The sequence below is a fragment of the Pseudopipra pipra genome, chromosome 7 (assembly GCF_036250125.1).
Source record: "Pseudopipra pipra isolate bDixPip1 chromosome 7, bDixPip1.hap1, whole genome shotgun sequence".
In the NCBI taxonomy this organism is placed as follows: domain Eukaryota; kingdom Metazoa; phylum Chordata; class Aves; order Passeriformes; family Pipridae; genus Pseudopipra; species Pseudopipra pipra.
This window is the reverse complement of record NC_087555.1, coordinates 36,745,611-36,772,266: the sequence shown is the minus strand read 5'-3', so window position 1 is coordinate 36,772,266 and position 26,656 is coordinate 36,745,611. Positions and strand designations below refer to the sequence as shown.

General features: G+C 40.1%; 2 long non-coding RNA genes across 2 annotated transcripts; both read right to left on the bottom strand.

Moving 5' to 3' along the window:
- Window positions 1–9,117: 9,117 nt before the first annotated feature.
- On the bottom strand, window positions 9,118–18,304 carry LOC135417633 (uncharacterized). The gene is made up of 3 exons (XR_010432157.1): window positions 18,217–18,304; window positions 12,507–12,778; window positions 9,118–9,274 (listed from the first exon to the last, which is right to left on the bottom strand). It is a non-coding gene; the product is annotated as an uncharacterized LOC135417633 (long non-coding RNA).
- Window positions 18,305–20,311: 2,007 nt separating this feature from the next.
- LOC135417632 (uncharacterized) lies at window positions 20,312–24,016 on the bottom strand. Its single transcript, XR_010432156.1, has 4 exons — window positions 23,812–24,016; window positions 22,478–22,638; window positions 20,671–20,767; window positions 20,312–20,494 (listed from the first exon to the last, which is right to left on the bottom strand). It is a non-coding gene; the product is annotated as an uncharacterized LOC135417632 (long non-coding RNA).
- Window positions 24,017–26,656: the final 2,640 nt, after the last annotated feature.

The following is a 26,656-nucleotide window of genomic DNA, read 5'->3' as shown; positions in this document are numbered from 1 at the left end:
CTAACACAGGTGTATCGTGATGCTCCCTGCCAAAGGCATCCTGAGTTAAAATAGGAGTTTGAAATATCAGCTTTCCTGGTTGAATGAACTATGTTCTTCAGAAAACAGGGAGAGTAAAAACTGGGGACTGCAGTGCTTGGCTCGATGGGATTACTGAAGAATCAAGAGCAGTGGGGCTCTTACTGAGCCAACACCCCCACAAAGAGGGACTTGAATCATAGGTAAAAAAACATGGAAAGATTGAAGGGTGACAACAGGCTGAGGGAGCTGGAGCTGTTCAGCTTGGAGAAGAGAAGGTTCCAGGGAGACCTTAGAGGCCCTCCCAGTGCCTAAAGGGGCTCCAAGAGAGCTGGAGAGGGACTTGGGACAAGAACCTGGAGTGACAGGACTAGGGGGAATGGCTTTAAGCTGAAGGGTAGATTTAGATTAGATGTTAGGAGGAAATTCTGGGCTGTGAGGGTGGTGAGGCCCTGGTACAGGTTGTCCAGAGAAGCTGTGGCTTCTCCTGGATCCCTGGAAGTGTCCAAGGCCAGGTTGGACAGGGCTTGGAGCAACCTGGGCTAGTGGAAGGTGTCCCTTCCCATGGCAGGGAGTTGGAACTGGCTGAGCTTTAAGGTCCTTTCTAACCCAAACCATTCTATGATTCCAAAAAAACTAAAATAGGAACAGGAGTAGCACCATGTTTAGTGACCAATTCCAAGGAACCTGAAATCATGAGCCATTTTTGGTCAAACTGAGGTGAGAACCATCACGGCACGACTTTCACTGATGACAACTTTTTAAAATTTATTGTGTGACTGTCAAGAAATTTTCCCTTTTAGAAGCTCTGCCCTGAGCCAACTGGAGCTGACTGCTTTTCCTAAACATATTTCATGCAACCACGATCAGCTCAGATACTGTGGGGGAAGCAAACTCAAGCAAAGCTCCCAACTCTGAATGATTGCTGGCGACCTGCAGCCATCAGGGGAGCCTGTCCTCCCTGCTGCAGAGGATGGCAAGCTGTTTTTTTGTGCTGTTTGCTGATATTTTGAAGTTGAGGAAAGATTTGGTGAGGGTATTGGTGTTTTGAGAAGGGGCTGATCAGACTCTCTGTTATATCCCTTCCCCCTGTTTTATTTTTTCTATCCAAGTACATACACTGCAGTTCAAATCATGACAGGGGAGGGCTGAAGCTGAGAAGGGAGACAACGTATCTTAAAAATGAAAACATTGCTATTCATAGTTGTCTTAGTAAGGTAGCTAAAAGGGAAAAAAAACCATAGCTTGATAGAAATTGCTCTCATCTAACTTAAGAAAAATATTTGCAAATGCTCTTAATGACCATTTTTAATCACTTACAGGATTTAGTGGGCAGATTTCTTCAGGTTTTTAATATTAAACTATTTCATATTCGCAGATGTCATCAACCTGATGGATGGCTTTGATTTATGACATCTCTTGGACATCAGAATTCTGGATTTGAAAGCCAAACTGCAAGGGAGATCCAGATCCTCCAACTGGTTCTATTTTTCAATCTTTTTAATCTGATTTGGAGTTCAAAGTCTTTCACCCTTTCATACTTCTACTTCCACAGGAGCAAAAATAACACTTTGCACGCAACTAATAATTTGAATGATACCAGCACATTTATGCTTGAAGATTCTTATGAGATGAGTGTGATTAAACCTATTTTACCTACTCTGAGCCATATGCCATGTTTTGTCTCCACAGGTGTACCAGGCTCCAAGAAACACTATAAACCTGCCCATCTTGTCCTTGCAGGGTAGCAGTCACCATCACTGTGGCTTGGGCATGTTTGTTCCACAGGGCTGAGCAGAGCAAATTATGGAATCACAGAACATCTGGAGGTGGAAAGGACCCATGAGGGTCATCAAGTCCAACTCCAAAGCAAAGCACACACAATCAAAAGTATTCATTGGACAACCTGACCAGAGATGAAGCTGTAGATGAGGATATGCAGTGAGAGAGTACAACAAGCAGGTTCTCCATTCATCAGCAGAGCAGCCCCAAGAACAGGAAAGGAGCAGGGGAAGAAGCTGCAAGAGAGGAGCAGCCTCCACACCTGTCCAGCAGCTGCTCTGCTTCAGCAGAAGGAAAGCCTGGGATACCTGATAGCCACATGAGGATGATGGGCTTGGTCAGGGCCTCCCTGGAATGAGGCAGCCTGCTGAGGGACAAGTCCTTTGGTGACACATCTTAAAGCAGCAGGGACATTTTGAAAACAGGAAAATAACCTGTTTGAAAAGAAGAAAAGAAAAAAAAAAAAAAAAAAAGAAAGGAGGAAAAAAAGGTTTAAGAAACTTAGATGTGTAGATTAAGGTCTTGTTTTCCTTAGCCCAGTGGTGAAGGAAAACTGTTGTCAGAAATACAAGTATTTAAACAGCCTGTGACAGCAAGGAAGCAAAAGACTCCTTTTGCCAGAGAGTGAGAGCTCAGCTGCTCGCTGCAAGCCAGAGGGATTCACATCCAGCCCAGAGCTGGAAACACTCTCTGGAGCAGAAATCCCTCTCTTCAGCGTCCCCAGTGCCACTCATGGACCAAACCTCGGAGCTCCCGATCACGAGTCTATTCCCATGTGGATCTCTGGTCCCACAGGGCGGGTGGCAGGAGAACCCACCGGGCATGGGGCTGAGTCACCGTCCTCTGTCTTCTTCTGCACTGCTGCTTCCAGCAGCTAAAAACAAGCCAACAGTGCACAAATATGTGAAAATATTTCTCGCCCACTCCCAGCCATGGTGAAAAGAAACCTGTTGTGGTTAAATGACTCGGTCAGTTCTTCAGGGATTTTCCAAAGTTTCCTATAAAAAGAAATCTGTGGGAAATGAATGATTGCATAATCACTAACACATGCCAATTCATATAAGCCTATTATCTTTTATGGCATTTTGTACTCTATTGTCCTTACTCTGGTGAATTGCTGTCTTACAATTCCTTTCCCCATTAAATTATTTACACATTTTGCTCTCTCCGACCCTTTTGCACCAGTAGGATATTTAGCATCCACATTAGGAAAGAAGGCAAAGACAAAAAGTCCCTTCTCCTTTTCTCACATTGTGTTTTTCCCACCTTCACAGGAATATCCCAACAACTATCTCCTTGAGAATGTGAAGGACCTGTTCAAGTTAGAAGAGGCAATGATATTAGCTGTGTCTTGATGGCACAAAAGATACTGCTTTTCTTAAGGAATATGCATTTTTACAGAGGTTTGTTAAGCTCCCTGACAGAAATGACCAGTATTCATAGTTCTAAAATCACATAGGTCCTTGAAAATGCTGAAAGTTGCCTAGGGGTCATCTAAGTCATTTTTAGAAATAAGCCCCAAGTGTATTGGAAGGCTTAATTATACTGTATTTCAATTGGATTTAAGCTCCTAAACCACAGATTTTAATAAGAATTTCAGATCTTTCAAAACCTTTTGTTTTTTGACTTTAGGAGCCTGACGTTGCCTGAAAGCCATCCTGGCATTCACCTTTGGAATTAATATTTAATCATGTTTGGAGTGAGGGTTTTCAGTTTTGCACTCTACCAGGGAACAACAGGTTAATAAATGTATAAATCATGCCCAAGCACCCACCTACCCAAAAGGTGTGGCCTTTAAATAAGTAAGGTGAAAGTGGAGGAGACCTCTGTGACTGAGGAGCTACAAGACATTTTTTCTACAAACCCACATATTGAGAGCAATTATCTCTGATGGCTACTAATCACAGAGCATTAGAACCAGGTAATAGTCCAAATTAACTGCAACAATCTTAAGATTAAACTAAAAGGTAACTCCCCCATAATTTTAATGTGTGAGAGAGGACACTGAACAGAAAAAAAGGGTTCTAGGGGTGTGCACACAGAGAATAAATGAGCTATAGGTTCACTGAGCAAACGTCCTGGCCATAAATATGTGGTAGCTGTCCTTTGGTTATATCACTTATCTCTGCATTGCAGAGAAGTCCAGTTCTTCAGAGCAGATTTTTTTGAATTTTCCTCAGAAATGCTGCAGGAAAGCAGGAGAGTTGGTGAGAGACTTCAGGTCCCAGGTATCTCAACTCTCCATCTCCCAGTGAAGGGCAGTTTCACCTTGGGAAAAGCAGCAGATTTGAAAAGATAATTTTGGAGATCAGTGGAGATCAGACCTGGTGATGCTGAAGACAAGGAAGAAGGTGAGCAGTGACCAATTACTGAACAACAGCGCAGACAGGAGAAATCTCTGCTGTTACACAACATCCTCCCGAACATGTAAACCCTCGGTTTTCATGCAGCAACTCAAACAATTGCAACAAAAATGAACTGCAGCTTTGTCCTCTGTTGTGCCATTCTTGAGATATCAGTGTCTTAGACTCCATTTCCTACTGAACAGGGAAGTAACTCCCTGTAACAGCCAGCAGCTCCCCAATTTACTGACAGGTTTTACCGACCCCAGCAAGTCAACATGACCTACTCTTCATTTGCCTCTGACTCCCAGCAAGCAAGAGCAGAAAAGTTCTATATCAAGAACAGTAACACGTCAGGCCAACAAAGTCCCTACAAACCAGATCACCTTTTCCAGAAAAAGATCCTTTCCATTGCCTGCACAAGCTGGTTTTCACAAAGATTCCTGGTTCTCCTGTGTTATTCCATTTATTTTAGGTGTTTCTTTTAATGTGCACATTTCTGAACCCAGATTGCATTTTCTTTTAATCAGAAATAATTTGTGAAACTATTTGCCAGCATTCACACCTCAAAAAGGTTTGCTTGCTGTCAAGGGCCCTGAGGACCTCCAGCACCTGTCATCCTCTGCCAGCATCAACCTTTCCATGTGGGCAGGTCTCCAGAAAACATTATGGACAGTTGTAAAATGCACCCATCTTAAATCACTGTTTTTCTGATACGTATCAGGGGTTCAGAGAGGAGAGTCCATTTGCTTTTGTTCCTCCTCCAGGGTCTGTATCTTTCTTGATTTTCCCTTCAAAAATAGGTTTACTCATATTTCTACTGGTCTTCTAAGATCTGCTCTGGTTTTACCCATTATCCAGAAGACCAAATCATTCAGTCCATTGGTAACATTTTAAAGCACTTTATCAGCCTATATAATTTTATAATCATTTTGTTGTTTTCACTAAAAAAAAAAATAAAAATGTAACTGGTCAGACACCTAATGCTACTTAAGTGCAAATAGATTTTTTTGTGGTTGAATAATAACATCTGTTTTGATTTTCCAGCCACAAAAGTGCATTTTATCTGGCCTTCCTTTATTTGAACTTTTCACATCTGCTCAGGCCTGCTTCCCATAAACTAAATACCAGATCCTTTCATAATGTAGGAAATTTACCTGCACTAGTTGTTGTCCCTGCTCCAAAGACTTCTTTATAGGAGCCAGATAAAAATGTCAAAAGACTAATAAATACAGTCTTAGTGCACTGTATATTTATTAAAAGTTACTATTTATTTTCTCCATTCCAAATGGTTGGTATTCACAGACCTAATCCTGCAAAACTTATTTTAATGAATGACCTCATTTACTTTTATTGAATTAAGTATGTTATAGGCTGGTGCCCCATGTTCCACACAAAATTTAGAGATAAACTTGTGTGCAACAAACTATGTCATCAACTACAAATTCAATCAGAAATTACAGGCATGGTCAGATGCACTGGGCTTTCAGCAAATAAAAGAAGTCATAAGGAGGATTTCGTATGTCATTTCAGGGTTATCTGCAAAGAGTTGGTAGTGAATTATGACTTTTGATTTATTCTGGTCTCTTCAAAGGTGGGCAAAGCTGTGAAGGAAAACAACCCTAATCAGAAACACTTACCTTTTTTTTTTAATTAGATATCTATTTTCTAATTGTAATTCACATCCTAAAACTTAGATATGTCTAGTTAAATTAAAAAAAAATTAAAGTGATGAATATGTAACTTCAACTGAAGCAAAACAGGTTTTGCCACTGACATCACCGGAATGAGAAATGCATCCTGGGTGTCAGACAAATGTTAAGGATCATCCTTTTAAACTCAGAGCTAATCTACAGAAGAATTCTTCTACACTGATGTGACCAGGAAGACAAGGAAAAAAGCACCCCCTTCATCAGCCTCTTCATAATTTCTCCATCTATTCAGAGTTCCTTTCCACTGTTAGGAAGATATATCTGGAGAACTCCTACGTCCCTGGGCCCCCGTGCAGCTGAGGCTGTGTCTGCAGCAAAAATGCAATATTAGGCCACTTTTCTGAGACACATAACTCAGCAAACAGCTCTGCAAAGCAGAGGGGAGAGCACTGATTGTAAAGCAGATTTTCCTTCTCTCAAGGTACCAGCAGCACCTCTTCTCTTCAAAGTATCCTACTTCTGTTGTAGTATAGAGACGCAGTTTCATTCTTTCGTGTTGTTTCGAATCTTTAACAAAACTTAGGCTCTATGATTTGGCAATCTCATTAAACACAGCTTTATCAAGCCAAAACACCCACCAGCACCAGTGTCTTAAATAGAAGTGAGATAGGAAAGTACAAGGAGGACCACGGTGGCTTTGGGAACAGTTGGAGAGGAAAGGCAATATCTGTGCACTGCCCTTGATTTACACCTTGATTTTTTCCATCTGCACAAAGGACTGAAGCTGCGTCATGATGGAACAGTTGTGAGAATCACAAAGAACTTAACAAGTCAGAAATGGATTAAAAAGCACTTTATGGCTTGTTAAAGAAATCCCCCTGTTCCTCAGAAGCATTTTTAGCATCTTATTAATGGTATTTGATCTGACTAACATATTGACTCTTCATTTGAATAGGAGATGAATCCTTTTTGATGGACCACAAAGGGAGTATAAATTCAAATGAGGCACTTCTCCAAATTTTTATTTAAGCATAACCCCAAAGAGCCCATAACATCTGTAAAGGTTTTTTCTGTGCCCCACAAAAGACCACCCTAATAATCTTTTAAATTATGCATTTTTTTTTCTTAGAAGTAATCATTGCATATGTATTTAACTCAAATAATAATGAGTTGAAACTTCTCTTTTACCTGTTTTCTGGAATGCCATGTTATGTGTTTGACTTAGGAAAATACTTTAAGCCAATACAACATTTCTTTTAAACTATCTGTCATGGAACCAGCACTTTACCATCAGTGGAATTCACCGTCAAAGTCTCTCTCATACAAAGTAGTTCAGAACTTGACAAAGGGAAAAAAAAGAAACATATCAGAGAAATATGCAAAAAAGCCTCACATCTTTCAATCAATCCCTGATCTGAAATGATTTTGGTCTACCCAATATATACTGTTCAGGACTAGTTTCAGTGTCACCAATACAGACACTACCATGCAGTTAATGGGTGGACCCACAACTGTCTTCCCTTTGGCAAAAGCCAGAAAACTTGCTCCTAATCATTTTTAGAGCAATTTTATATCATCTAAGAATTTGCACTCAGGAATAAGTTGGAGACCTCCAGCTCATTTTGAAAACAGTAATTTATAGCTACACAGACATTATGATTTTACAGTGTTTTGATAGTTACGCCTTCACTATCCACATGGAACATTTAAAAACGGACTAGAAGCCATTAATCTCAAAATATAAGGGATTTTTAACCTAAAGAGAAACTCTGAGCATTTGCAGTCTAAGTCCCTTCCTGCATCCAGGTGTATGGTTTTATTAAGGCATTATATATTATTCCAGGAACAGGTTAAGAATAATACTGAGACAAACCTATTGTGGTAAAAGCACTGCATAATAAATCAGGGATCTCAGTACTTTATCATAGATACTCTCATTGACCTTGGACAGGTATTAAAGCTGGAAACCATCCTAGGCAGTTCCTGTCTCTTGTTACAATCCCCAACAGCACTTAGTCAGTCGGATCCCCCTATGCAATTTCATCCTTCAGGCACAACAATAATCACAGCCTCCCACTTCATTAAATGTCTCTCATTTTAAAATTTAAATACCTTACAGTTAGAGAGCAGGTCAAACCCAATCCTTGTATTTTCCACACCTATACCTTGAAACATGGGGGAGATTGACTCGATCCAGACCTGTGCAGTAGCCTGTTCATTCCACCAGAGCCTGACCTCAGATTCCAGGTTCAAATATTCCTGCACTCTGATAAATGTCAGGTCCAAATCCAAATCTGGATTCCAAACTTGTGGTATGGGACCATCTGTACTTGAAAGCAGCGTTTTAAAGAAAGAGGAAAGCTACGATCATGAATATTTCTATTTGAATACTGCATGCAACAGATTTATGAACTTAAGCAACTACTTTTTTCTTTGTAAAATCAAAACTACCACAGGATTTCCCGTCCATATATACCATATGCTTTCTCCAACTTTGTTTAAAATTCCTAGCATCCCAATATGCTGAAACTTCTGAGCATCTACTGGGTTGTTGTTTTTTTTTCTTTTGCAAGCTTTATCTGCTCTGTAAACTAGACTATAGTCAAGAATTAATTTTTGTATAGGAAAAATTATTTCATCCATTTATTTTTACAATATGATAATGACTGCTGAAAGCATCGTACGCAATGAAACCCTTTGGGTAACAGCCTGAAATATGATTAATTCTCTTAAATGAGAGTGTGTTTGTTTCAGTGTAACTGGCTGTGCACATTGGGTCAAGACACATGCAGAACCAAGCCCTGCAACCTGCCAGCACAGGCCTTGCAGGACCTTCTGAGTACAATCTTCATTTAGAGACCAGTCAGAAGCACGACAAGTGAAACAGCAACAACACTAAAGGAAATTTATAAATGTTTGCAAATTCGTTTTATGGATTAATGACCCTACATATAAGAATTGACATTTCCAGGACAAATCACTTCTTTATCCTACAAGTATTTCAGCAGTTTTTGCTTACGCCAAAGCAGAGGCGAATTTTTCCTTCTTCAGATCAAACGAGATCTAAAATCTGGGAAGATTTAACAGTAAAATAAAAACAATGGGGATGTAAATGTTAACCATCTGCATTTGTTACTGCTATTTCTTATGATATGATATCTCCATCAATGGCATTATATTTTTACTTTTGTTATCTCTCACAACTTTTCAATCTATTATAGTTAATCATTGATAAACAAACACTTTGACTGACTTATAAAGTGGCAATCATCTCATCTAAATTTAACTGTGTAAAAGTCAAACACCTACTCTAAGCTGCTCGTGAAGGCTCCTTCTATAGATAGTGATGACAGATTGGCGTTTTCAGAGAGACTTATCCTACCTGTCTTACACACTTGTTTTAAGATGGGATTAATCACTCCCTAAAAGTACTTTCTTCTTTTTCTTTCCTTGGACTGACTTCAGTAAAAAGTAACACACCTGTTTTGTAGGAAAAAAAAGAAAAAAAGAAGAGGAAAAGAAAAAAACCCAAGGGATTATTTCAAGCCTTGATCTTAAATCCACAAAGGTATTTGCCCTCACAATTCCTCTAGCATGCAGAAAGTCTCCTCATAAAGGCAGATGGGAAGAAGGAAGGTGAAGAGAGACAGGAGCACAGCCTTTATAATTAGGTTTGTCACCTGCCCCAACTCTGTGCCTTTAAGGTTGGTGAGAAGCAGAGTTAAGGAGAACTAAGACACAAGGGAATATCAGACTTATTTTACTCTGTGCTACTTTACTCACAAAAAACATGGGGATTGCCATATTTTCCCTCTCGATGGAATTCCAGTGACAGAAACGTTTTCCAGGCTTTGGCAAGAGGAAAGGACTGGCCAATAGCTATTCTCCTTCAGCAGAAGCAAAGCAAAACCAGCATCTCCCTTTTTCACATGAGATCAGCTCCAGCCCAACACAGGGAAGGACCACACACCAACCATTGCTCCAGGACACGAGCCTTAGGAGGCAACTCAACGGAAACTTCTAATACCCTTCAAATCATTCCAATGAAAAGATGCTGATGCTGAAGAGGGAAGAAACATTCTTCTTGGCCTCTCTCCATTTGAAATTCTGCTACAGTGACACTATCTGGATTAGACTCCAGGACAGTATTTCTGAAACAGCAGGAACCCTGCTTACTGCATCAGTTTTAAATTATAAGCCTTCCAAAGATGTCAACACCACTTTCCTGGAGACTTTCCTGAAATTAAAACACTGAGCTTTTCCTCTGAGCCTTCACAGAGTCATATGGATCCATTGCCCAGTGCCACCATTTGTATCATGACTTGCCTATGTTGGGTCACTGCTACTCCTTCACTTCTGCTCTATAGTCAGCCTCGCTCTTTGATGTTACTCAGTCACTATTTCCTTTCCCTTTACTTTTATCTCTGTCCTGGCATTCTTCCTTTAAGCATCCTCTCTACCAGATGGTCTCCATCTCTCCTTCAGAAGTGCCCAAAATATTCCTACTGCCTCCTCTTGATCTTCCCCCAGCAGCAAACCTCTTCATCCTACAGAGCTCAAATACCAATGGATTTCTCCTCCTTGCTGCTCTGCTTCTTTCTTGCACTTTGAAAAGGAATTCACTGGAAGCAGCTAACCTCCAATCCTCATTATGCACGATGCACTCATTTATAAGAGTTTACCCAGGAGAAAAATTCAGACGGGATATACGCTGGTACAATTGCGTTTTTTCAAGTGGAAGCACATCTGAGGTCTGTGTGCTGAACCAGAGCTCTAGTTTTTAAAACAGGAGCTCCAACTTTTTCATTTGGAAATCCATATGGATCCTTTAATCTGAAGGTCAAAACAGCTTTCATGAAAGATACTGAAAACAATGATACTTTATATTCACCAGCATAATTATATAAAGATGATTCAATATTGTAGTATCATCAGAGGATTCAGCAAAGTCTCTGTATTATGTATTTTTAAGATGGGGTTTAGAGGGTGTAAGATGAGGCTTCAGAAGTTTACAGAGAGAAAAAAAAATCATGTCACAATTTATATCTTCCTAATAGGTCACTGAAACTCTGAGGATAACAATTGCTTTTACTTGCAGTTGGCAGTGCACTATAATCAAGAATAAAGCTCCAGATATTTTTGTGGAAGTACAAGCAGTTACTAAATGCAGCAGCATAATAATGTATTATATATTATACAAATACAGTGAGGTGGGATTTGTGTTTGTCTCTTTGCAAGAGAAGAAAGAACGCTGAAATGACCTTCTGTTCATAAGTTTCTTTGAAAAAGGCTTGGCCTGAAACCACTTCACTACTATTGATATAGTCTGTTTCTGTACATAAATCTTAAATGTAAGCATTGCTTCAAAAATAACTAAGCAATCACAAAGCTTTACTTTTCAGATTCAATTGCCTTCAAATCCTTTACTGAAGTCCCCTTGGCACTGTCGCTTCAAAATCAGGATAATGCCGTATAGTGTTTCTCAGTTTCAGTAAAACAAAAGCCTTATTGAATAAATATGTGTGAAAATGCTGCAAACAAAACCATCTCTGCAGCCACCACCTGACTGGCTGGTGGTGACCTGCGTGGGCTCAGTGCTCGACTTCTTGGCATATCACAGCCCTGCTCAGTTCCACCGTCTTTGTCCTTAAAACTGTAGCAAAACACACGTTTTTCCTTGCAGAAACCTAACAGCAGGCTTTAGACATCAAGGAACAGCAAGGTGACCCAGGATTTCCATATGCAGGAAGCTGCTGATCAAATAGTATATCCTTTTTTAATCTGCTTCTTGGATCGTGAATATAGAGGAAACCTTGTGGTTCTGCTAATCCCTTAACTCTGGGTTTTGTAAGGAGAGCTTACAAAGCTCCCCCATCCTGGAAATGTAAAGGCAGAGTAAAATACCCAGCATTTACTATCTTATGCCTCGTTCTGCTCTGAAAAAGGATGACTCAGGAATGTTTTCTTTTCTTACACACGTAGTCTTCCAGCATATCCTACACTTCCCTGTAGCTAAAATATTAGCTCAGGCCCATAGATCCCATTATTGCAGTAAGGCAGTAACACGTGCCAGTGTTCCGTGGTCAGGTCTGAGGTGTCCAAGTCCCTGAAGCTGGAGTCATTCAGCAATTATTTGCTGAGTTTTTGGGCTCTCACTGTTGGCAGGAGATACAAGCTGGTTCACACCTGACTGCACCAAACAATCACCAACCAGAACAAAGTCCACTGAATTAGATTTGATTTTTCATTTCAAAAAGGTTCTCCCTCTTATTAATTTGCTGCAACCTTGTATTTCACTTTGCTGTCAAAGAGCCTCAATAGTCTTCAAAAGTGCAAAAAAATCTCACAATAAAATGTATTTTTGCCAGCAGGTGAGGTAACAGGGATTTTCAACTGTGAAAGGTTCATTTCAATATGTTTGCACTGAAAAGCAAGAATTATTGTCAATTCTATTTCTGGCTCATTAATTCTATTTTTTTTAAAATGTACAAAGTAATTATTCAAAAAGCAAATTCTTAAGCTACAGAATAAAAAACAACAGGTTGTTTATAATAAATATGAAGAACCGTGATCCTGTAGTTCAAAGCACCAAAAGTGAGAGGGACACCCAGCACCCAGAAAAGATGCTGGTTCCCTCTGAAGACTAGAAATATTCAGCAGGGATGGCAGTACAAACTCATAGTTGGGTTGAGGTACTGCAGTTTTATCTCACCTGAGCACAAGGTGGTCCCAGCTCTGCCCAGCATCGCTGTATCTGTGGATCCAGTGATGTTTTTACCCCTCAGCTGTGCATTTCTAAACTCTTCATTTCCTTAGAGGCAGCCAGCAATGGTTAGTGCCTAAATCAGGTGTGCAGAGCCCAGGGAGGTGGCCTTGACATGGGCCAGAGCAAGGAGGGCAGCCTTGACTTAATGGTGGGACAGCTACAAACATCTGATGATCCCCACTTTCCATCGTGATGTGAAGCAGATGTCCAAGTCCTTGCTGTTAGAAAGGGCAGAATGAAAAAAAAAGCAGTGAGTAAATGCTACAAATTGAGGTAGGGTCATCTCTGCAGTATAGAAGATCAGGTTAGACAGAGGCAGAAATAATTTTCTTGTAAATTAGAAGCAGATAAATGAGTGAGAGAGAGAGAGAAGGAAGGGAAACACACAGTACAGAAGGAAGATAAGAAAGAAGCTGTTCATCTTATGTATGGGAACCAACTGCTCCATATGTATTTCCTATGCCATTTTAGCAACTATCCCCAAGTTGTTAATCTGAAACACTTTGAAGAAAGTGGACAATCTATTTAATTTAAAATGTTGCTTGAGACACTGCAGAATTTTCGGATAATTCCATTAATGTGCTGGACACTCAACCTGAACAAGAGCTATGGCCAGGATTGTGGATTTCACATGTAGATGGAGATGTCTTACTAAGGAAAAATTGCATCTAAGCATTCAAGTTCAATCATTTATATTTGCATGCTTAAGCATTTTTCCAAGGTAACTTTTTACTGACAACATCAAATATAAATTGCATACGCATGACTGTGGGCATGCAGTCGTCCACCACAATTAGTGAGGGTGGGCACGTCCTGAGGCCAAAAATAAAGGGTGTTTCCAACAGAATTAGCAGAAAAATAAATAACCTGTAAACTAAGGTGAATTCTTGTTCATAAATTAACACTGAATAGCGCAGTGGGAAATGCAACGTGTGCAGTTTTCACACATGGCAAAAGTTTGCCGGTGGTTGTGCCCCTTACAAGGTGAAGGCTGTGTTACCAACAGGCACGTTTTCATCTGGCCTTAGCCTTAAAAATAACAGTAAAAAATCAAACAAAAACAGTTATTTTCTTCCTTTTGGGATTTGGTACATGTGCTATAACAGACATAGAGGGAAACTTCTAAAATAAATTAAGGAATGTACTTGTCAGTTTATTAATCAAAGTTTACCTGCTTCACATTACACGGAGACAAATTAAACAAGCTACCATGGTACTCAGAAAACATCTGCTAACAAAGTCAGAAGTAATGATAAACAAACTTGAGTTCCCTTTGTGGTTGATTTCCATCCAGCTGCATTTAATTATAAAAGAGCTATCAAAGAAAGCTCCCCATTAGCAGCTAATTCAGAATGACTTCAGAAGAAAATCCCAGAGCCTCCAGTGATATCTCTCCAACAACTTTCTCATCTCTGCAAGTGATTGAGAAGAGCTGAATTAGACCAGTTTAGCGATCAGTCCTCCTCTAACTGCCAGAGTTAAACGAAGATGATACATCTTTTCAGTACCTGTGATTGCCTGTTTTCAAAGCAGGTCCTATAAGATCCAGCAGACTCTCTCTCGCAAGTAATCTCTGCCAAAAGCATCAGTGCCAGCCAGAAACACGGAGATAACCCCGAAAATTGCTGTTTGCATTTTCTAAAGCAGAGCAGCTGCTGATATCGCAGAGAAAGGGAGAAAATTTATTGCTACAAGTTTTTTAATAAAGTCTCTTTGATTTTGGTGTTTTTCACAACGAAATCAAAGATGTAGGCATTTAAAAATATCTAACTCTGGTTTACAGCAATCAGGAATTTTTGTGCTGAGGTAGCTAGAGACGTGTGTAGTCCCAGACTGATGCTCTGAACCAGCATGGCCACACCTTTATTATATATTTTTTTACAAAAATAATTATTTATTAATAAATTTAATACAATATAGTAGACACTAATAAAACAAATAAAATAAGGGAAAAAAGCAAATACATCAGGATTCCTCAATTATTTAATTGAGAAATTTTATGTAATTCTATGGCAATCTATCTGTCAGACCAAAAAAGTAAAAGTTTTTCAATGCACCCAGAACTACTAGGAATTTTTATAAAATTCCACAAAGTCCAGCAATAAATATGAACTCCAAAAGACCTCTGTGTGCACAGCTCAGTAATGCACAAGCAACTTGTGGCATATTCCTGTTGGAAGGTTTGAACAACAAGACAAGCATGATAAAACATTGCACGATTTTTCCACTTTTTCCTGTCTTTTTTTTTTTTTTCTTTAAGACAGCAGTGGGTGATTCTTCCCTGAAATCCTAACTGCTGTCTGGCCAGCAAGCAAATATGAAATCAAAAAACCCCGTGTGCCAGATCTGCACAGCTGTATTTGTGCTCCCGCAGCTCCCAGAGGAGCACACACCACATGTCGGTTACTTGACTTAGGGTGGGTTGGTGAGGTGTAAGTTAAAAGGGCAGCTGTACACTCTGGGAAATTTTCCAGATTCATTTTCTACCAATTGCTTTAACAACACCACAAGCAGTGCTGACGAGGTAGAGATGCTGGGTAGCACAGGTAGGAAATAGGAAAACTTTTCCTACAGCTTATTCCTGATTCGGTCCCCAGGCTCTCCTGAAAAATCTGTAGGCACTTTATGGAGGATTTTTTTTTCCCCTGCAAGAATAAAGAGGTTGGCTCTGATCGCTGCTATTCCAAGAGGTTAAGGGAAGAAAAGAATTATTATATATCCACATGGTAATCAACCAAGGTTTCATGTAACTATTGCCATTGATGTGGTTCTTCCTGACTCTTCAAGAAAAGAGTTTATTGATGTACCTGGCCTGGAAGTTTGAGAGCCAAAGGAAGAAAATGATAACACGGTTTAACAAACCCTTTGTTTACGTAAACATCCATCCACAATCTGTGTCTGGTGGGGTGAACATACGGCTTTAATTTTACCCTTGGCACATGGATCAAACAATGTTGCCAATATCTATTGTTCTCCTCATAACAATATGCCTGGTGGTTTCAACATATCCTCTCCATTAGCTGGCTTCAGATCAAGCATTGCTGTGTATGTGCTTGTGTCTTCATAAAACTGGAATATGGATTTCTCTTTTTTTTTTTTCTTTTTCCTTCTTTTTACCAAATATGTAAGGAGGAACACAGGGACACAGTTGAGAATGGTGGTCAGCCTTCCCCTTGAGTCATGAGAACGGCTCCCCTCGGAACACGGGGCAGAGCCAACACCGGGTGGGAAGAAGGGGTTGGATTGGATTTGAAAAGCCGTGGCCATTTAGTTTAGGTTTTCCAAAAACCAGAGGAAGTGGTGAGTCAGATCCTTATCCCATTTTATCCAGGCTTTAGCAAACCTTTCTGGGTTAGGTCTGTCTTTGATCTACTCCAGCCTTGCTCTAGAGCAGGCACACGCTAGGTAGTTGGGAGAAAGGTGGTTGAAGTGGCTTTTCCTTGGATTTTTTCCCCCCCTTCCCTTTTTTTTTTTTTTAAGTTTCACTTCCTTTCTATTTGCTGCAGAAGACCACGATAATACTCTTTTTCTCTTACAAATATGCTGTTTCTGTAGAAGCAGTGTGACAGAGAAGATGGGGAACTGAGGAATGGCAAGAGAAGGAACCTCAGATGGACTCCTCGAGCCAGAGTGGCTTGTCATCTCCATGCTAACCTTCTCAGCTCCTGCCTCGGCCTCTGGATCAGCAGCACTGCTTTCTTATGTTTCCAGCAGCAATCAAACTTGACATTTCTCCTCTACATTGTGTTGCATTTCAGCCTGGACTTCCAAATATTTGATCCAAAATTCACTTGATTCAATGAGAGGAATCTCGTTGCCTTGAACATACTTTGGATCTGGCATCTTCTTTCGATCTGAGCACTAACACCTGATTTATATTTGCTAAATTAGCAAGAAAATAGAGGCTTCTGAGTTCTCTGGTGCCATTTTCACAGTAATGGAGAAAATCTCACTGAAGGAAAAGCACCACTAGGAAAGACAACAGTTATATTTGGGGCATTCAGGGAATTTCCTCTTTGTTTGGTTGTTTTGTTTATCCATGACATCTTGCTTTCGAAAGCTTGGGTTCAAGAGGAAGTGTCTGGGGAGGGTTGATGATGCCTCAACAATTTTTTCTGCCTGGAGCAGAAGCTGCTCCTGTGGGAGGCAGAGGTCCCACGCCCTTGGGTGCTCTGGGTCCCTACATAGAGCGCAAAAGGATGAGTGAAATCTTGTGGGAGCACTGGAAGGAGGCAGCTCTGGAAGATAACACCATGGTGACTAGAACCACCCAAAACAGGGCTCTGCAAGCCTTTTTTTCCCCCCATGCTCTCATGACACTCCTCCTCACTGGAAGTAGTAATCTCCAAAAAGCTTCAGTATTTCTGTTTTCTTCCTACTGCACCGTTTCTCACTTCCCTGTTTCTCCCCAATTTCGATGTTTTACCTTCTGAATATGCTGAATCTAAGCCCAGAGCTCTGAATGATTTCACTGACCCTGCAATTCTGCATACCAGCACAGATACATATCTTTCAGGTTTACTTTTATCTATGCTAATTTCACTTCCCCCTCACATTTACAAGTAGAGAGCAACTGCAAGGCTTCCTGTGCATCTCAGGCTACAATTTAAGGAGTTGAAGAAGAATTAGTCTGGATGCTGCTTGTGCACTCATATATATTCAAGCACAGCTTTCAGCCTCATCACTACACTTGTGCTTCAGCCTGTTCTCAACTGTCAGAGCGATAACATTTCTATATAAACTCATTCATTAAGACTATCAAAATGTAATTATCTCTGCTGTGCAGAACGAATGCAGGTTTTCCCCCTGTAATGTCACAGCAAGAGAAAGAGAAAAGGGGGTAGAAGAGCCCTTCTTTTATTTTTGGAATGACTGATTTGCTCAGAAAGCTAAGGCAGTTCTAAGCATTACTGGAAAGCCTAAAAGTAACAGCCAACTCATATATTCATGTCTGAATCCACCTAGAAAAGAATCCTTCCCTGAATGATCCCAGTAGTTCCTATATTTTTTCTAAATTTTTTGAGTCAAACTAAAACTAGGAAGTTATTCCACCTAAAAACACTTGCTGGAGGTGAGGAGACTGGGAATCAGCAGAAGAGACAAGCCTTTTGGGGGAAAAAAACCAGTGCATTAACTTTGAAATTGTCTAATGCTACAGATTTATTTATTATAGAATTAATTACCTTGCTTGAATTAATTAATTACCTCACTTGAAGTGGCATTCACTGACACATGATATTTTGTCTCATTCTCTATTGTGCATAAAAATGCAATATATTGTAATATAAATTGTGGCTGTTATTGCTTTGAACACCAATTTAATCAAGGGGTTTGACAAATGTAACTATAGACTGATTACTTTTTTTGCCTTTTTTTTATGTAAGGACTTTGTCAATTTTACTATCAGTTTAGTCTCATACTGAAATAGCAAATTATCATCATAAAAATCCTGTTGTCCCGAATCCATGCAGTTAGTTTCAAAAATGCTTAATCCATCCTGGTCATTGTGACATTAAGCATAGAACATAATTTGAGTTTAAATGCAGTGAAAATCGAGAGCACAGCTGTCAGCACAAACATATGGGGCAAGCAGAGTTACCATGGGGTTATTACAGGGTTGTGTTTCACTTGGTTCTCCTACCTGTGTCCAACTTACCCTCAGCAGCTGCTGGAGCTCTGCTTGGGGTGGATTTGAGGTGTGGAAAGAGAGTTCTAACCAAACATCCCTGGTGAACTCCAAAAAAGACCTGCTAGTGAGGGAATTAAAGCAGTATTAAGCCGAACTGAAGCAAAGGCTGGCATATAATTAACATAACATTGTCAAAGAGAGCTCATAGTTTAATTTTAGTGGGGAAAATATGGTATCTCAGATACCATGATATGGGTGTTTGTTCACAGCCACTGTACCTGTCAACTATTATTATCCTGATGCTGCCGTGTTCCCTGAACTGTTTTGATTTCTTAACAAGAAGAGAATTTTCTCTGATGTGCCATCTGTAAGGCACAGTTTACCAAAGGAAAACTTTATCTCAAATTTTTAATAATTTTCTGTCAATTCCAATAAAATCAGATATATTTTTATAATACTTACAAAATAATAGCAAATGTGACTCACCACATGTGCCACTATTTCATTTGATATTCTTCTTCTCCCACTGACTTCTCGTTCCAGCACAAAATGCAATTTAAATGTCAACTTGAACTAAAAAAAGTTATATTCCTGGGGAGATTGCTGGTATCTCACACAACCTCAAATAATTCAATGGCTTTCCACCCCTCTACCTATTTTCTTCTGTTTCGGTCTCTCATTGTAAAGGTCTAAAATTAACGAATGGTAGAAGGGATAAAATAATGCACAGTTTGTTTACATAATAAGTGACAGGACAAATCATAGAATGGTTTGGGTTGGAAGGGACCTTGAAGCTCATCTCGTTCCACTCCCCTGCCATGGGCAGGGACACCTTCCACTAGCCCAGGTTGGTCTAAGTCCTGTCCAACCTGGTCTTGGACACTTCTAGGGATGGGGCAGCCACAGCTTCTCTGGGTGACTTGTTCCAGTGCCTCACCATCTAATTCCTTCCTGATGTCTAATCTAAATGGAAAAAAAAAAATCTGTTCTAAAAGGACAAAAATGTTCTTTCATGCCTAAAAGGGCATGGTCCTAATCCATCCTGGGATCCAAAGTCCATATATTGAATATAGAAGTGCACGTGGAAGGACTGTGGTGTCTTTAGCAAGGCCATTGCAAGCTGCATAAAATGAGGAATAGAAATCAAGGGGGAAAAAATTGTAGGAATAGAAAAAATCGGAAGGATATATATTTTGTCATCCACACCAATCACGTGTGTAGGCAGCACAGAGATTGTCCACACAGGGGGTGCAGGTCTGCTTTGTTCTGTCAGGAGAATTTATGCTTGGGAAATTCATTAAAGGTTGCGGCAGTGCTTAGAGTTTTATATTTTGGATTTACCTGAGACTGTCAGGTTCCCCCTAGTAAAATAGTCATCCATTTGCAGAAATGTTTGCACCCTCCATAAACCTTTTTTTCATTGGAGAAGGACCACAAGCATTGGACACAGGCCACACCACTTTGGATTCTCCCTCTGGGACAGAGCAAAGGAGGCTTTTCCAGTTCAAGCTCACTATCATATAGTCAGGAAACAGTGATGGCAACCAACTGCCCTGCCAGAGCTCAAATCCCTTTTTTTCACCGCTGAATTTGTACACATCCTTTTCACTTCCATAAAAATGTCTTAATTCAGAAGAACAGAGAATTGTCTTCTTGTCTAAAGATTGCTTTTCCTCTGAAATTCCTGGGAAGACTGCTGAATGTCATTCTGAACTCCCTGTAACTTTGCACAAAAGGCATGGGAAAGCTGGGAAAAACAGCTTTGTTGACATCAGTTAGACGTCAAAAAGTTTAGTGCTGAGATTAAGCCCTAATCTCTGTGTTTTAGTTCCTAACATCCAACACTACTAGTGCTCACCAGTTTGTGAGAATACAAAATAAAAATTGAGACAACCAGTTCCTCCATTATTGGCATCACAGAAATAACTTGGACTGTTCCACTTCAGGAGAAATAAGGATTATGGTATTTCAGCACACAGAGGACTCACTGCTGCCTGACTTAAAAAGATGGAGATGTTTTAGTCTAAACTAAAATTAGAGTTCAATATGTCAAAGATGCCAAAAGCACCACAAAATGCAGGAAGCGGGCTCAGGTTCAAAAGGCACTCAAAACTCACCTGGAACTACCATGGGAGACAGTTGCTGGAAAAGCCATCTGAAAAAATGCCTTCAACAGAAGAGTTCTCAGTCAACCTTCCCGGGCCCTTCATCCAGTCTGAATACAGAGTTTTGTTACAGACAGAAAAGATTCAGCTGTGCCACAGATTTCCAATATCTTGGTGGTATCTCCAGCAGTGGACAAGACCTGCATCAAGAGATGTGCCACAGGAGTTTGTTGGGGTTTTTTTCTAGTGAAATTATTGAAAGTAGAGGCTAGAGTCAAATTCTATATGCTCCCATTGACTTCAAGGGCCATTTGCACAACTGAAATTACTTCCCCTTTCTTTTTCTGGAATTTAGTGTATCATCCACCATAGTTACCTAACTTTTGCAACAAACAGGTGAGGACCTTGTTAGCTGCCAGCTATGATTCATCCCTGCTGCCAAACCCAGCTCTTACAGTGAACAGGGGATGATCCTGCAGGAAAAAACAAACAAACAAACAAACAAACATGTTTTAGGCTGCATTTCATCACTCATTATCTGACTCTCAATTTAATAGATATATTTAAGGTGTTAAGAGCCCTAAAATAGACTCCATCAGTGTGTTAAGACTCTGGACCCTGATCAGATTTGCACATTTAGATTAGTGCAGTTCACTGAAGCTTCAGCAAAGAGTGATTTGAGAAAAGGAGCAATGTGCATGCTGGTAAAGTTTATCTTTCCTCTTTCCACATGGTCACGAAGATTTCTGTCCTGTCTCATCACACTCCTGTCCCATGTCACCACTACTAGAAATAACACAAAGAGCCAGAGGGTTTCTGTGGGTTCATTTCAAAGAGTAAAGGTTTAAATTGCAAAAGAAGAGAAAATTAGCACAGCTCCAGCAGTATTAAGTGGTTTCATTCACCTATTATAAAATAATTAAAAATAAGACAGACAAACCCCCACCATCAGCTGCACAGCGTGTGGGTAGGGCAGGCCCTATTCACTAATGCACTGCTCTCAGGTTGGCATCTCTGCTGCTCTGATGATCATATCATCAGAGAAATCAGATAAACAGCATTAAACCAAACCCAGTATTGAACTATCAGGCACAGATTCTATGCTCCATCACAGGCTGTCCAAGAGGGAAGCTCTCCTGCAGCCCCTGTATCTTCCAGGGGTTCATAGCATTGCTCTGCTCCATGGACAGATGAAGAGCACCTCACACTGCCTGTATTTACCTCACAGAGGTGTTGGAGGCTGAAATTAATTACTGTTTGTAGAACCCATGCAGATTGTTAGAGAAAGGCACGAGAAAGAGAGCGGTATTGTAAATTATTACACTTGAAAACATTCAAACTCTTCAGCCTTCCACCCCTCGCCTTCTCACAAACTTGAAGCATTTCTTTTTCTCCTCCTAGAATAAAATGTGCCCTCTTGACATGCACAAACCATTAGAGAGGCAGTGCTTACAAGCAGCTCACAGTGTTTTCTCAAGTTTATTTTGACATTGACTTTTAATCAACAGGATGATGATTGAAAAACCTAGTCCAACGTTTCACTAAAAAGGAATATTAAAAGTGCATTGATTGTGTCTGCAAAGATATGCAATTAAAAAGTATAAGTGCTGTTATTTAACACTTGACTTTACTTATTTTGAACTCTTGTGGCCCTGTTGTGTACATGGTTAAATGTGCAATGCTGTGTGTTTCAAGTAACTTGGCTGTAAGCAATTTTATATTTTAATGAAAATAATTACAGTTTGAATAATATGAAGTGTATCTGAAGTATAACCCCTGATGCTACTTCCCCAGAATTAGCTGTGATATAAATTATCATGATTTATTATGGTTACTCTGTACTTTATGTGTTTATAGGGGATCCTGGCTAGCAATGATGATTCTTAACTAACAAAGAATTGCATTTCAAAAGCAATTTTTCTTGGATCTCATCTGTAATTCTTCCACAAAAGTGATATGATTTAACTGTGCTGCAGTATGTGCTATTGCAAAGATGGCATTATTGTGCTGTCATTTTGACAGCTTACTTTAATTTACACCATTTAATGGATGAATACATTTTTTTAAAAATCTGGTGTTATTCTTTCTTAATATACCATATGCCATCGATCCCACATGCACTTCTTTGCATAAGCACACCACATTATATAGTGGCATAAAGCAACCTATGTGTCATATACAACCTCTCCTTTGAGTGACACATCAGAAGCTGAGGTCCTCTCTGTTCTTCAAGGATTCTGTGGATCCTGTGACATTTCTGAGCCTCGAGCTGAAATATGTTACACGATACACGATGTCCCAATTGGCATCTGTCCACCTCAGAGATGGGCACTTTTCAGATACACTGCACAAAAATAAATGCATGAAAGTCATTTGCCTTGCTAGAAAAGCAGCAGTATAGAAAGTGCAAAGATTATTATAATTACATTGATGCAAAGGCCAATATCTGCAGCAGCTGGCTTCAATTGCAACCACTATTTTAAACTGTTTGGTCAAACAAAACCTCTTCCAGATCCTGCCATATTTTGCCAGCTAATGTTAACTACTCATCAGTATGGGTAAAGGCTGGACAATCATTCCCTTTGTCTTCTTTTGGGGAGGGCAGCCTGATTCTTCCTCTGTCACAGGAATTTTGGGGTCACCTCCAAAGGAAGCAGAGAATACACCAGTTTGACCCAGGCCTGTCCACACCCCTCTCATAAATGTACATCTCAGCCCAGCAAACATCAATTCAGTAGAGCTCCCCCATCCAAATTTCTTTACTCAGGTAACCTTCCTAAAGGATTCAGATATTCAGTCTATCAAGGCCAGATTGGATGGGGCTTGGAGCAACCAGGTCTAGTGGAAGGTGCCCCTGCCATGGGCAGGGGAATTGGACCGAGATGATCTTTAAGATCCCTTCCAACCCAAACCAGTCTGTGATTATATGATTCTAGCCATGCTACAAACTGCTCAGAAGAGGCCACTAAGCTCAAAGAGAGCAAACCCTCCTTCTCAGGAGGACTTATAACCCCGGGTTCACGCCCCACGTGAAAACATCTACACAACTTCCAAGTCGCACCTGGCTTGGTCCTGTCTGCAGAAACTTCTCTCAATGTGCTCAGCAGAGCCTGAAATCCTGGCCCAGGAATAATCTCTGAAGACTTCAGAAAATCTGCTGTGGGACGTTATCTCAGTAGAGGAAAATTTCATTTGGGAAGCAGCCCAATTTAAGAAAACAATTTCATGACAGCGTGGAAAGCAAGCTGATGATACTCCAAGAACTTAGCTTTATTTGGTAGACTTTTGTCTGCTTTCCAAGGACATCTAAGAGTTAAATAATTTAAAATTATAAAAAAAAAATCCCCCGAAAAAATAGCCTAGTCGTTTCATTTTCCTGTTACAAGTATTATTCTTGGACAGAAATGCTCCAAACAAAAATGCAATACGAGCTAAAGATTTTAAGCAGGAGGTATCCAAGGTTGAAAAGGATTTTGTTGATGTGAGCTGAAGAAATACAACATACCTTTATACTTACTTAGCTCTTTGATGTTATACATGATACCCAGTATGGCATTACAACCAACTGTACATGTCATAAAAATGCAGAGATTCCATGTGGAGTGAACCTGCGGTGAATTAATGCCTCTGTCAAGGTGTATCCTGAGATGTATTAATCCATCCTGACTTCAAATTCCAGTTCACACATTCTCTGCAACTCACACGACCAGGAACATGCAAACATTCCTACAAAATCAAAAAAGAGTTTATTTTAAATTCCATCCCACTGACTACCAGTAGATTTGGAATAAAAAAATCACATGAGATATTAAGAACTTTATGTGCTTTTTAGTAAATGTTAATTATTGTGGAAAAATACATAATTCGCCTTTTTTCTTTTTTTTTTTCTTTTCACATTATTGAAGACAGTAGGATTTGGGTCTAGAGCACAAGTTCAGTGAGGATTGACTGGAGCTGTGAGGGAGCTGGAGTTGTTTTACCTGGAGAAAAGAAGGCTCAGGGGGGAACTTTACAACTCCCTACAACTCTATGAAAGAAGGTTGTGGGGAGGTGGGATCAGTTTCTCCTCCCAGGTAACAAGTGACAGGACAAGAGGAAAGAGCCTCAAATTGCTCCAGGTGAGGTTTAGTTTACATATTAGGAAAATCTTTTTCATGGAAAGGGTTGAAATAGAGCAGGCTGCCCAGAGAAGTGTTGGAATCACCATCCCTGGAGTTTTTAAAAGATGTGTGGAGATGACACCTGGGGCCTTGGTTTAATGGTGAACATTGTGGTGGTGCTGGGTTGATGGTTGGACTCCATGACCTTAGAGGTCTTTTTCAACCTTGATGGTTCTGTGATTCCATGATTTCATCTGTGTCTCACATAAAAAAAAAAACCTGTTAGGAGTTTTGTATGACCAGAAATGAGGTATTTATACATAACAGAGCAACAGATGCTGACAGCTGACATTTCCTGCACCCACTGAAAATTATCAAGGTTTTAAATGATCTTCAGGTGTTATGAAGAAAGCTGCAGATCAGTGAACAGCAAGTCAAAGAACTGACACAAATATGATATTTTTGGGGTTTTACACATTAGTTTGAGTAGAAAAATATCACAGCCAAACAGCAGTGAAGAAAAGGCAGCTGATGCTATTTGTTAGGAAAGGACTTTCATTTAAAACAGGGTTTTTAAAATTAATTTATTTTTTGTAGAAGACATCTCTGAGATAGGATTTAACAAGTGCATTGAGCTTTGTTGCAGGAGTAGAGAAGGTGCATCTTTTAAATTTCCAGCAGAAATCCTGGAGTGTAGAAGGGGCAATGAACACCAGCTCCCTCCCCCTCCAGTGGGAAAGAGCAGATGAGAAACACAGCCCTTGACCCGTGTGATACTGGATAACCCTCTGCAGTGTCAAGCAACAGATCCCCTTACCTGCTGCTGTAAAACACTCTTACTTGTGTGTTTGCAAAGGACACTTGCCTATAGCTGCAACAAAACTCCTCCCATCTTACTTAACCTATGGAAAAACAAACCAAATCACAACCAACAAACAGGACAAAAAAAAAAGAAAAAAAACCAAATAAGGAAAAAAAACCAAAACAGAACAAAACCAGAACAAATAGAAACTTTAAAGAAAATTTAACTCAAACCTCACGATGTTTCTAGTACCTTTCTAGTTACTTCCACCACTTTTGCAGGGTGGAAATGGAGCTCTGGAAAAATGTAGCAGAACTTAGAGATCCTGATGGAAATTAGAGTTTCTGGGCACTGAGAAAAGCATTGAAGCAGATTGGTGTTGCATGATATTTGTTTCTGATGGATTTAGCTGGTCAGCCCTCTTCCTCCTTCCCTACAACACACGCACACCAATCTATAGCACACACATATGGACACCAGCATAGAGGCAGCAAATGCCAGATCAGATATAGAAAGAGCAAATTTAAGAGGTTATAAATGTCTTTTCATAATATTATATATTCAATACTACCACTAATGCCCACTGACTAAATAAGAACATTTTTCTCCTCTCTTATGTGATCGTAATATAATAAAAGATAATAATTTCAGTTCAACTTAGTAAAGGCTTGGCTGCACTGTTAAAAGATGATTAGAAAGGCAAAACAACTTTCGTTTTTAATCTCTGAGCACAACTGCCATGGTTAAAATCAGTCAAAAATGATTCTTTCCTCCCATGAGGTCATAAAAAGGTGAAACATTTTCAGTGGGGAGGAAGACAGGGATGTTGTTGGTACATCACATCCTGAATGTCACACTGAAGGGAAGACTGAAGTCTTGTGAAATCACTGCTGTAGCACCTCTACAGCTATGTCCAGCCCCCTCTCCACGGTTTGAAACACAAGTCTAGCTTTATGTATCTGCAAAGAGCCCGCCACAGAAGCATTTTGTTCAAAGAGATGCTGAGATTTGCTTTATCAGATAATGCTACAGTCCTGTCTAATGTGGCACACGAAGAAAGAGATACTTCCCTCAAAACATTCCAAATTTATGCCACCCACGTAATGCAGTCATTACTTAGCCATCCTGAAAGACAAAACCGTGTGTGGCTCTCACGTACTGCAGAACATCCCTACCCCTCGTCCTGCTGGTGGGAGCCTGGGAAGGAATCACACCATCAGCCCCTGCCAGGCTGCCAAAGGCAGGGAGATGGATTTTCCTTTGGCCTCCTTTCCCTTCTCATCACACAGAGCTCAGCTCACCAAGTGCTCTTTGGGTGTTCATCTCAGTAAAAAACCTGGCCACAAGATTTAGAATCAAAGGCACCGAGTTCCAAACCCCGCTGAAAATCTGGCCCTCGCTGGGATGTCAAAATACTTCTGGTCAAAATATGGCCATAATCGTTAAAATATACAATTGCT